This window comes from Melospiza georgiana, chromosome 3 (genome assembly GCF_028018845.1).
Source record: "Melospiza georgiana isolate bMelGeo1 chromosome 3, bMelGeo1.pri, whole genome shotgun sequence".
NCBI lineage: Eukaryota > Metazoa > Chordata > Aves > Passeriformes > Passerellidae > Melospiza > Melospiza georgiana.
Window position 1 is genome coordinate 26,859,636 of NC_080432.1, and position 7,999 is coordinate 26,867,634.

The 7,999-nt window shown below is 46.9% G+C and overlaps 1 protein-coding gene across 3 annotated transcripts in view; it reads right to left on the minus strand.

The window, feature by feature from the left end:
* Window positions 1-5,679, minus strand: part of SERTAD2 (SERTA domain containing 2) — a 78,813-nt gene extending 73,134 nt beyond the window's left edge. Inside the window, exon 1 of one of the 3 annotated variants that reach the window (XM_058020089.1) lies at window positions 5,387-5,679. The gene's annotated coding sequence lies outside the window, so the exon portion shown is untranslated. Of the gene's footprint in view, window positions 1-3,688; window positions 3,887-5,386 lie in introns of those variants that run through there. The other 2 variants (XM_058020086.1, XM_058020087.1) reach the window with 2 other exon arrangements.
* Between the last annotated feature and the right edge of the window lie 2,320 nt (window positions 5,680-7,999).

The window sequence follows — 7,999 nt, forward strand, 5'->3', positions numbered from 1 at the left end:
ATTCAAAAAAAGATAAAAGAGAAAAAGGCATCCACAAGAATATCTGACTTCATTTGACAGGTGGAAATCAGGGTGCATCTCTTTTTTCTAATAATAATATTGAAATTAGGTAATCCAACATGCAGTATTTTATTTTGCTCCACAGAAAATACATGAATATAGATTTGTACATTTTTAAGAAAAGTACTCCAAGGTCTCAATGCAGTTGTTTTCAGAACTAATGCTTTAACCATATTAGCAAGGCTATGACAAGATCACAGAGTAACTACAATTCCTTCTCTACCTGGAACCTGCTTTTTCAGAGTCACAATCACTCCAGTAATTTCGCAGTTGTGAGAGACTTTATCCTCATTATTTCTTGGGATTCCTCCCCATTTCAAATGGTAGGAGCTAAAGAGGTTTTGTTCTGGTTCAGCTAAGATCTCTTTATATTTTTTTCCAATCTCCTCCCCCCCCCGTATTTCTGTGCTTTTTAACTGTCCTTAACTGGACACACGTGGGCAGTGCCAGCTATGAAGTACTGTGGATCACTACAGCTATGGGTAAATATTTTAGAGAATCGGGAATTTAATTGCAGATCACGTTACTCCAACATCTCTGCCCTTCCTGTCACTTCACCTGCTTGTAATCATTAGAAAGCAGAGTGTCATTTCTAAGCTGTAGTTGAGCACTAAAAGCACCATGCTGGCCTTCCCTAGATCTACTTAATTAGAGATTAGCAGAAACAAAGCATAGGGAGACTATAAACATAATTTTGCCAGTTTATCAGCAAACAGGTTTGGGTTACCAAAGAGATAAGAGTAAGGCTGCTATTTTATCTGTGCTGCTAGACCCCTGAGTTTACCTTTGCTGGGACCACACCTCCATCAGAATTCCCTCTGAAACGTCACCATGAACCACAGTATTACTTTTGCAGGTTGCTGATCTTTAGTGTTGCCTGCATCGTACACCCAGCGTTTTGGACTGCTTCTCTTCATACAGGAATGTGCTCCACAAGCCTTGTGATATCTGAACTCTGTCACACAGGCTCTCACATGTCACAGAACAGATGCTCGCCACAGCATCCCTGAAGAAGCCGCACGGTTGGACCTTCTTAGCTCCAGAAAGTCCAGCAAACCCACCACAAAGGCAGAGGGGTCCCCCAAACTGCACCTCAACATGAATAAACCATTTCATCAGGAGTCATAGCATACAGCTACATTAAAACAGAATAATTTGATGGTGAACTTAAGTTTCATTTCAATCAGGAAGAAGAGAAGAAAAAGCGAAGCCCTTGGATTAGAAGACAGCCGTTCCCATTTACAGCTCCTCCCAATTAAAATGTTTTATATAGATCATCAGAACTAATGCATTGTACATGTTCCACAGTGTGCAACATAAGGCTGCTGGTCTGTCATGTCTCTGTAAGAGCTCAGTGTGATGAATGATCTGGGTACTTGTCTCTCTGGTATAAAAGCAGGAGAAGCTTTCAGACAAAGAAATAAAGGCCAATGCACATCATACATCTTACAGTGCTTAATATCATTCCTCCTGACACACACCTCTGAAAACAGTTAAGGTCACTCTCTCTTTTATTTTGAATGTGGATTTCAGCATCAGTATCCTCCAAATCCTTGGGAGAACTTAATTTAAAGCAGAAACAGGAATATCAGGCACATAGAGCATTTGGGCTACAACAGACAATGCCACACAAGAATGTCACAGGAAAAATAAGTGACCTTCCCTTTTGCCTCTCCTGACAAACAGACGCATGTGAAGCCACTTGCAGGCCAGGATGTTAGTGTGATTTCTGGAAAACAATCTAATAAATAAAGATTTAAAAGAGTTTAAAAAAAGCAAAACAAAACAAGCCTGACTACTGATTGTCAGAGCTGAAAAACCTGCCTTTCCATACCAACTAATGCTTTGGCAAGCCTACATGAAAGGCAGACAAACAAATAGCATATTTTCCTTTTAACATGGAATCTGCAATAAGGAAAAGAAATCAGCATTTTATTGATTTCCATAATGCCATCTCTACAACTTAACAAACTCACTCAGCTGCTAATGCTAATTCACTGATGCTATGGAGCCTTCCCCTATAATTATACACCCTCCACTTCGCTGAGCCCCAGGGCACTGTTTCTAACTTTCCAGAGGACCACTGCACCAAAAGTAGAAACAAAAAAAAATCTCTTTTATTACCCAAAGCAAACTGCAAACCAAATTTTGCTTATTTAAATGACAAGTTAGAGAGACTTGATTTTTAAGACAGGGAATAATCTGCCAGTCTGCATATATTTGCAGATGTGATATCATGACAACCAATTCCCATTTAAACTCTCCCCGCCTCTATTATTTTTCTTCCTAAGAGTACACAAGAATACAATATGCAAATATTGGAACAATTTTGACTTCCAGGGAGAAATTCTAAAATCCTTCTCGGCTCAGAAGGGTTTCAAGAGGGTGATTCGGAATCAGACATGGAGACTTTTGCGGATGTCACTACAATTAACATTGTGAAAAAAATTATAAAATGCTACCGTTGCTACAGGGATGTATATTTCAACGCTATCTTTATTAAGCTTTTATTTTAAAAAGACAACCCTGGAATACCTCCTAAACCAAATTCTCTGAGTCTAAAATCAAAAACGTCCTAAATAATTAATGAATTAAACTCTGCCATTTTTCTACATTTCCCAAAAAAATTCAAGCAGCCAGCTTCAGTATATTTTAGTGAGAGTTTAATTCAATTAGGGACAGCAGAATATGGCCCAATTGATCCTAGTACTGTCTATCTGGAAAAAATGTAATGGAAGTCTGCAGTGTAAACACCCTCCCCGAATGACTGTACCCAGAGTCCCCTTTCCTGCTCCCCCTGTTTGCCCTGCCTTAATAGTTCAGATCCAGCCATACTCGGTTCACCACATCCATCAAGATTCAGTGTGCCATTTGAGCTAATATAACTTGATTTTGCTGTGGTTTCCCATGCATATATTAACTTGGAGTCGGTTAATCTATTTCCTCCAAGAATGGTGAAATGCGTGGATTTTTGTTCAACAAACAAACAAGTTGACAGTATCAATACAGAGTTGGAGAGCCTCTAAAAACAATCTAGTTTGCATAATTAATGTTAATTACAATAACATCTCAATCAGTGACACAAAGGCTTAGCAATGAACAGAGTCATAGGAGGAAGTGGAAACATGAAACAAACACGCAGGGATCTCGTCTTGTTCTGAAAGAGTATCAAACAAACTTTCAAGAGATTTATAAATAAGTACAGAAAGGCAGAAGACAATTCTGCTTTGTTGGACATTTTCTTTACAGGCTGCTTAGCACAGAGCTTTCTTCTGAGACTGTAGTAAGACAGTGGATCTGAGCTCTGGACACACCAGATAATATTATCTTTCTACAACATCACATCCAAGTCATAATCAACCGCTTTAAAGAAAACCAGCCGAGGGCCTGATCCTTGTGCCAGCGATTCCAACAGCAAACACTTTAACAATGCAATGTCAATGTTTGGGGGGTGGGGGCGGTTCTAGAGACAGAGGGGAATTAGGAAACAACTCCAACTTGAACACCGAATACAGGTGTGGAATCCCACAGGCGCAGGGGAATTTCAGGACAAGATAATTAATTTTTCACCAATCTTTTTCCTACTTGCTGTAGAAACAAGGGAAAGCCAAGCACACAGAAAACTTACCTGCCCGTTTCACTTGGCAGCACAGAAGTCTCAAACAGGGGGGTTTTGCTACGGTCACTTAACAAAGCAGATTTACATTTAATCCTCAGAAGTTTTCTTCGTGGCCCAAGGAAAAAATAGTTATCCAGCACGCTGTCATTTCAAGGCAAGGGAATAAAATAGTGATGAGGAAAACAAGCGCCACTCCGGCTCACCCAGACCGGCAGGGCAGTACACAAGGAGTCACAGAGGCATCGCAGGGAGCACTTGCGCAGTGAAGTGCCACTCATAGTGAGTAAGGGTGCTGTAATTGGGACTGATGAGGGGAGGAATCACGACTCGGCACGTCATTACTACAGGGGCCTTCCTCAAAACGTGAGTTTCTGGATTGCTCCTCACATTAATGCAAATCTGCTCTGGTAATGAAGTTACACTGGTGCCAAGCCAGCTCCAGAGGAGAAACAAGCCCACTTCATACTGATTCAACAGACTGCAGCTGAAGGACCCCTCCCCTAAAGGCAAAATTTCGGAAATTTTCAGGTTATGTTGGGCAAGTTACCCCTCGGGAAAAGGACTGATGTTCTATTTCATGTTAATCTCACAGCTGATTCATTTTTGTTTCCCTCCCTCTATTTATAGATAAAAGCAAGACAAAATTTAGTAAAGATTTCATTTTCTCTAGAAATTCACTGACCTTCTGCATACACTTGAGTACTCACTGAGTAAAGCCATTCTTTACTAGGACTTATTTACAAGAGTCCTTGCCTTTAGAAAGGGAAACTTCATGTGGAGGATTCCCAGAATGATGCTGGCCTTTCCTCTTAACAAAAAATCAGTAGATTTATTTTTCAGATGCCTGAGATAGATGATTTTGGAGCTCTGAGAGGTTTGGTAAACCTTCAATTCAGCAATTAATTTCCATATGATATAAATTACAAAGATCGAGCAATTAGTATTAATAAATAAACCTGACAGAGTACTGAGGCTTTGGATGCCCTGTACATGGAAGCACTGCTGTATTTGCTGGGGTTTTCCATGCCTCTGCTTTATTTTAGCTGCTCTGTACGTACAGCACACGACAACATACACCATATTCATGTTCTAAAAATACATTGAGGGGAAAAAAAAAAAAAAAGAAAAGGAAAATCAATGGCAGTGAAACAGAGACATAACCAGTTCACATCAAGCGCTCCCAACACCAAGCCAAAACACCAAAACTCCCCGTTGCGGAGCACGGCTTCCCCCTTCCAAACACGCATGTTCCTGCCACGGCAAGCGAAGCCCAGCTAATAGCGAAACACCCAGCACTGACAGGCTGGGGAGAGGATGGAGCACCTGGAAATACAAAAGGAGTCTTTCCCCGCTTTTCCAGCACGGACAGTGGCCAGAGCCCGGCATGGAGGGGCTGTTCCACCCGGGCGCCTTTCGGGATACCCGCACGTCAACCCTCACCACAGCCTCAACCAGGGCGGGGAAGATAACCAAAATAAAATCAAAATTACACTCGCCGGCAGCACGACACGCACTAGAAGTTGGCAACGATGCCGGGGGGTTATACCAATGGCTTTTCCCCTTCTTTAGCAGTCCGAGCGGGCAGCGCCAGGCTGCGCCGGGAGGGGAATGCCCCAACTTTGGAACAGTTGTCGGGGGCCGCCCCGGCCCGCGCCCCCGCACCCCCAGCCCCTCAGCGAGCCCGGGAGGGCCGTGCCCGGCACTCACCCGCTCCGGGGGCTCCGCGGCGAGGACCGGCGAGGGAGGCGCCCGGGGGAGCGGGGGCTCGGCGGAGAGAGGGGCCGCGGGGGAGGCGAGGAGGCGGCGGGGGGGACACGCGGGGAAGGATTTAAACCGCGGGGAGGTCAACGTGAAACCAGCGGCGAGGGCGGCTCTGCCCGGCTCTATCCCATGCCGCCGCGGCGGCCCCGGGCGGCGGCCGAGCTGGGGAGGGTGAGCCGGGTCGGCAGGCGGCAGGGAGGATGTGACACGGTGACAAGTGCGGCCCGCCAGCCCTGTGCCGGGGGAGGGGGGCCGGGGCAGCCCAGGCAGCGCCGCCCGCCCGCACACGGCATTGACGGCGCTGCCGTGACTCACACACGGGAGTTGGTCACAGGGCGGCACCGCGCGGGCGGGGGCGGGGGGAGCGCCCCGCCCCCCGCACGCCCGGCAGCCAACAGCGCGCCGCGGCCAGGCGGATTGGCAGGAGGAGCGACCAATGGGAGCGCGGGCCGGCCGCCGGCGGCGGAGCGGCCCCTCCGGCCCTGCGAGTCTTCTGAGGACACTCCGCCGCCAAGTGCCGGGGAGGGCCGGGGGGAGCCCCGCGGGGCGGGACCCGCGCGCCGGCCCGGCAGGCGGCCAATCGGAAGCGAGAGCCGGGTTGATTGACGGGGCGGGCGGCCAATGGGAAGCGCGCGGGGGCGCGGCGGGGAGATGGTCACGCAGGGAGCGGGGGCGGCGGCCGCGGGCGGCGGAACCACGGCGGGGCCAGGCAGGGCCGGCGCCTCCGAGACCCCGGGGAGGGGAAGGGCTCGGCCCGGAGCCGCCTGCCGAGCGGGAGGCGGCCGGGGCGGATCGGGGCTGGCCCCGGCGCCGCCAAGGTCGTTTCCCGCGGGAGGAAGGAGATCGGGGCCGGGGCCTGGTCCGGGGGAAGCCGGGGAGGCCCCACCGGCGGCGGTGAAAAACCTGGGAAGGGGCTGGGGGCTTCCCTCGGGACACCGCGTCTGGAAGTGGGGAGCTGCCTGTGCTTGACAGGTGTCACGGCTCGAGTCTCGGCTGGTTTCTGATTGTGACAGGTTTTTAGAGAACAAAGCACATCCCGGGATCCCGTACGGTGTCAGAATTTAACCAGGTGAACGAAAAAAAATTGGAGCAATAGCAATTCCTCTCTCCTGCTGCTGGGGGGGGAATTGACAGGTAGGAACGGCGTCAGTGGTGTAAAAAAGCAACGCTGTTATCACAAATGATTAATATTTGAGGAATTTATTTTGGGCACGAGGAGGAAGTAATGCCCAGTAGGAGTTTCCAACAAATACTGGAACCTTACCAACATTTTAATCCCCGTGAAGGAAATGAGATACTCAAATTGTGTTTCAGCTCTTCAGCTCTACGTACTAACTCTTGTACTAAGACCTGCTTTTTGCAGTAAAGGCGCAAAACAGCTGATACATTTCTATAAGATAGTGAGATAACAGAATAAGGGACTACATTGACGTTTTCACAGGCTGAAAAAATACAATTTTGTTTGCTTTAAAAACTTGTTCCATCAACAGACTGCTATAAATACGGATTTTTTCCTTATTTTGACATCCACAGTAATTGAAGAGCTGAAAATTGGTAACCTGCAATAATTTGTTCATGTTTTTCAGTTCAGAAATGGTGGGACTAATTACAGTATTTTTCTGCTTGCTTTTATTGAAATCCAAGGGAGCTGGAAGAGAGAATTCACAGTTCCTCATTTGAAGCATGAATTGTTAAACCATACACCAAAAAAAGATCTCAGATTTGTGTCTTAGCATCTAAGGCCCCATTCTGCCATCCTTGCCATAGTGTCTTGCAAGAAATCCAGGATGGACAGTACACAAATTGCTCTAATATGAAAGGGGAAGAAAATAAGACCATTAAAGCCATCCTGTCAGAATAAAAAAGGGAAGAAAAAAGGGTGGTGGGGGTAAGATTTTCTTTTCGACTAATCATTGGAAATAATGAAGGATGTTTATAAGTGACTCCCATCTTTGAATTGATAGCAAAAGCAGAGAGTTTAGGATCTGTCATCTTTCCCCCGCCCCCTCCGGCCATTAGCAAGAGGTTAAAATACTTGCAGGGTTCTGAATCCTTCAGCAGTGCTCACACTGACTCATGCTTGGAGACTCGTGAACGCTGCACTGAGGAGGGCTTTGCATCAGGTGCTGTGCAATTTGGCAAACAGAATGAACAGAGCCTTCACCATTCAATGATAGATGAAAAAAACCCCCCATATATATATATAAAAAAATATATATACATATACCCCTCTTCAAAGAACTGAAAAGGGTGGGAGTCTCAGGGCAGACAGTTGTGTTTTGGTAGCTGTACCTTCTTTAGCAGCAATAATCTGACAGAATTGACACAGAAGTTGAGCTGGTGAGTTTGGGCATGATTGCTTGTGGCTGGTGAAAGTCTAGAAGCACTCATCCTGTGTACAGCCTGGCACAGGGGCTCTGCACACCCTTCAGAGGCAGCAGCCGAGGGAATGTTTCACATCAGCACAGCACTGCAGCTTTCCCAATGTGCAGCAGGGCTTTTGCAGGGCCAGCGCTGGCAGGGAAGCAGCAGTTGTATGAAGGCTTTTCTTTTAAAGTC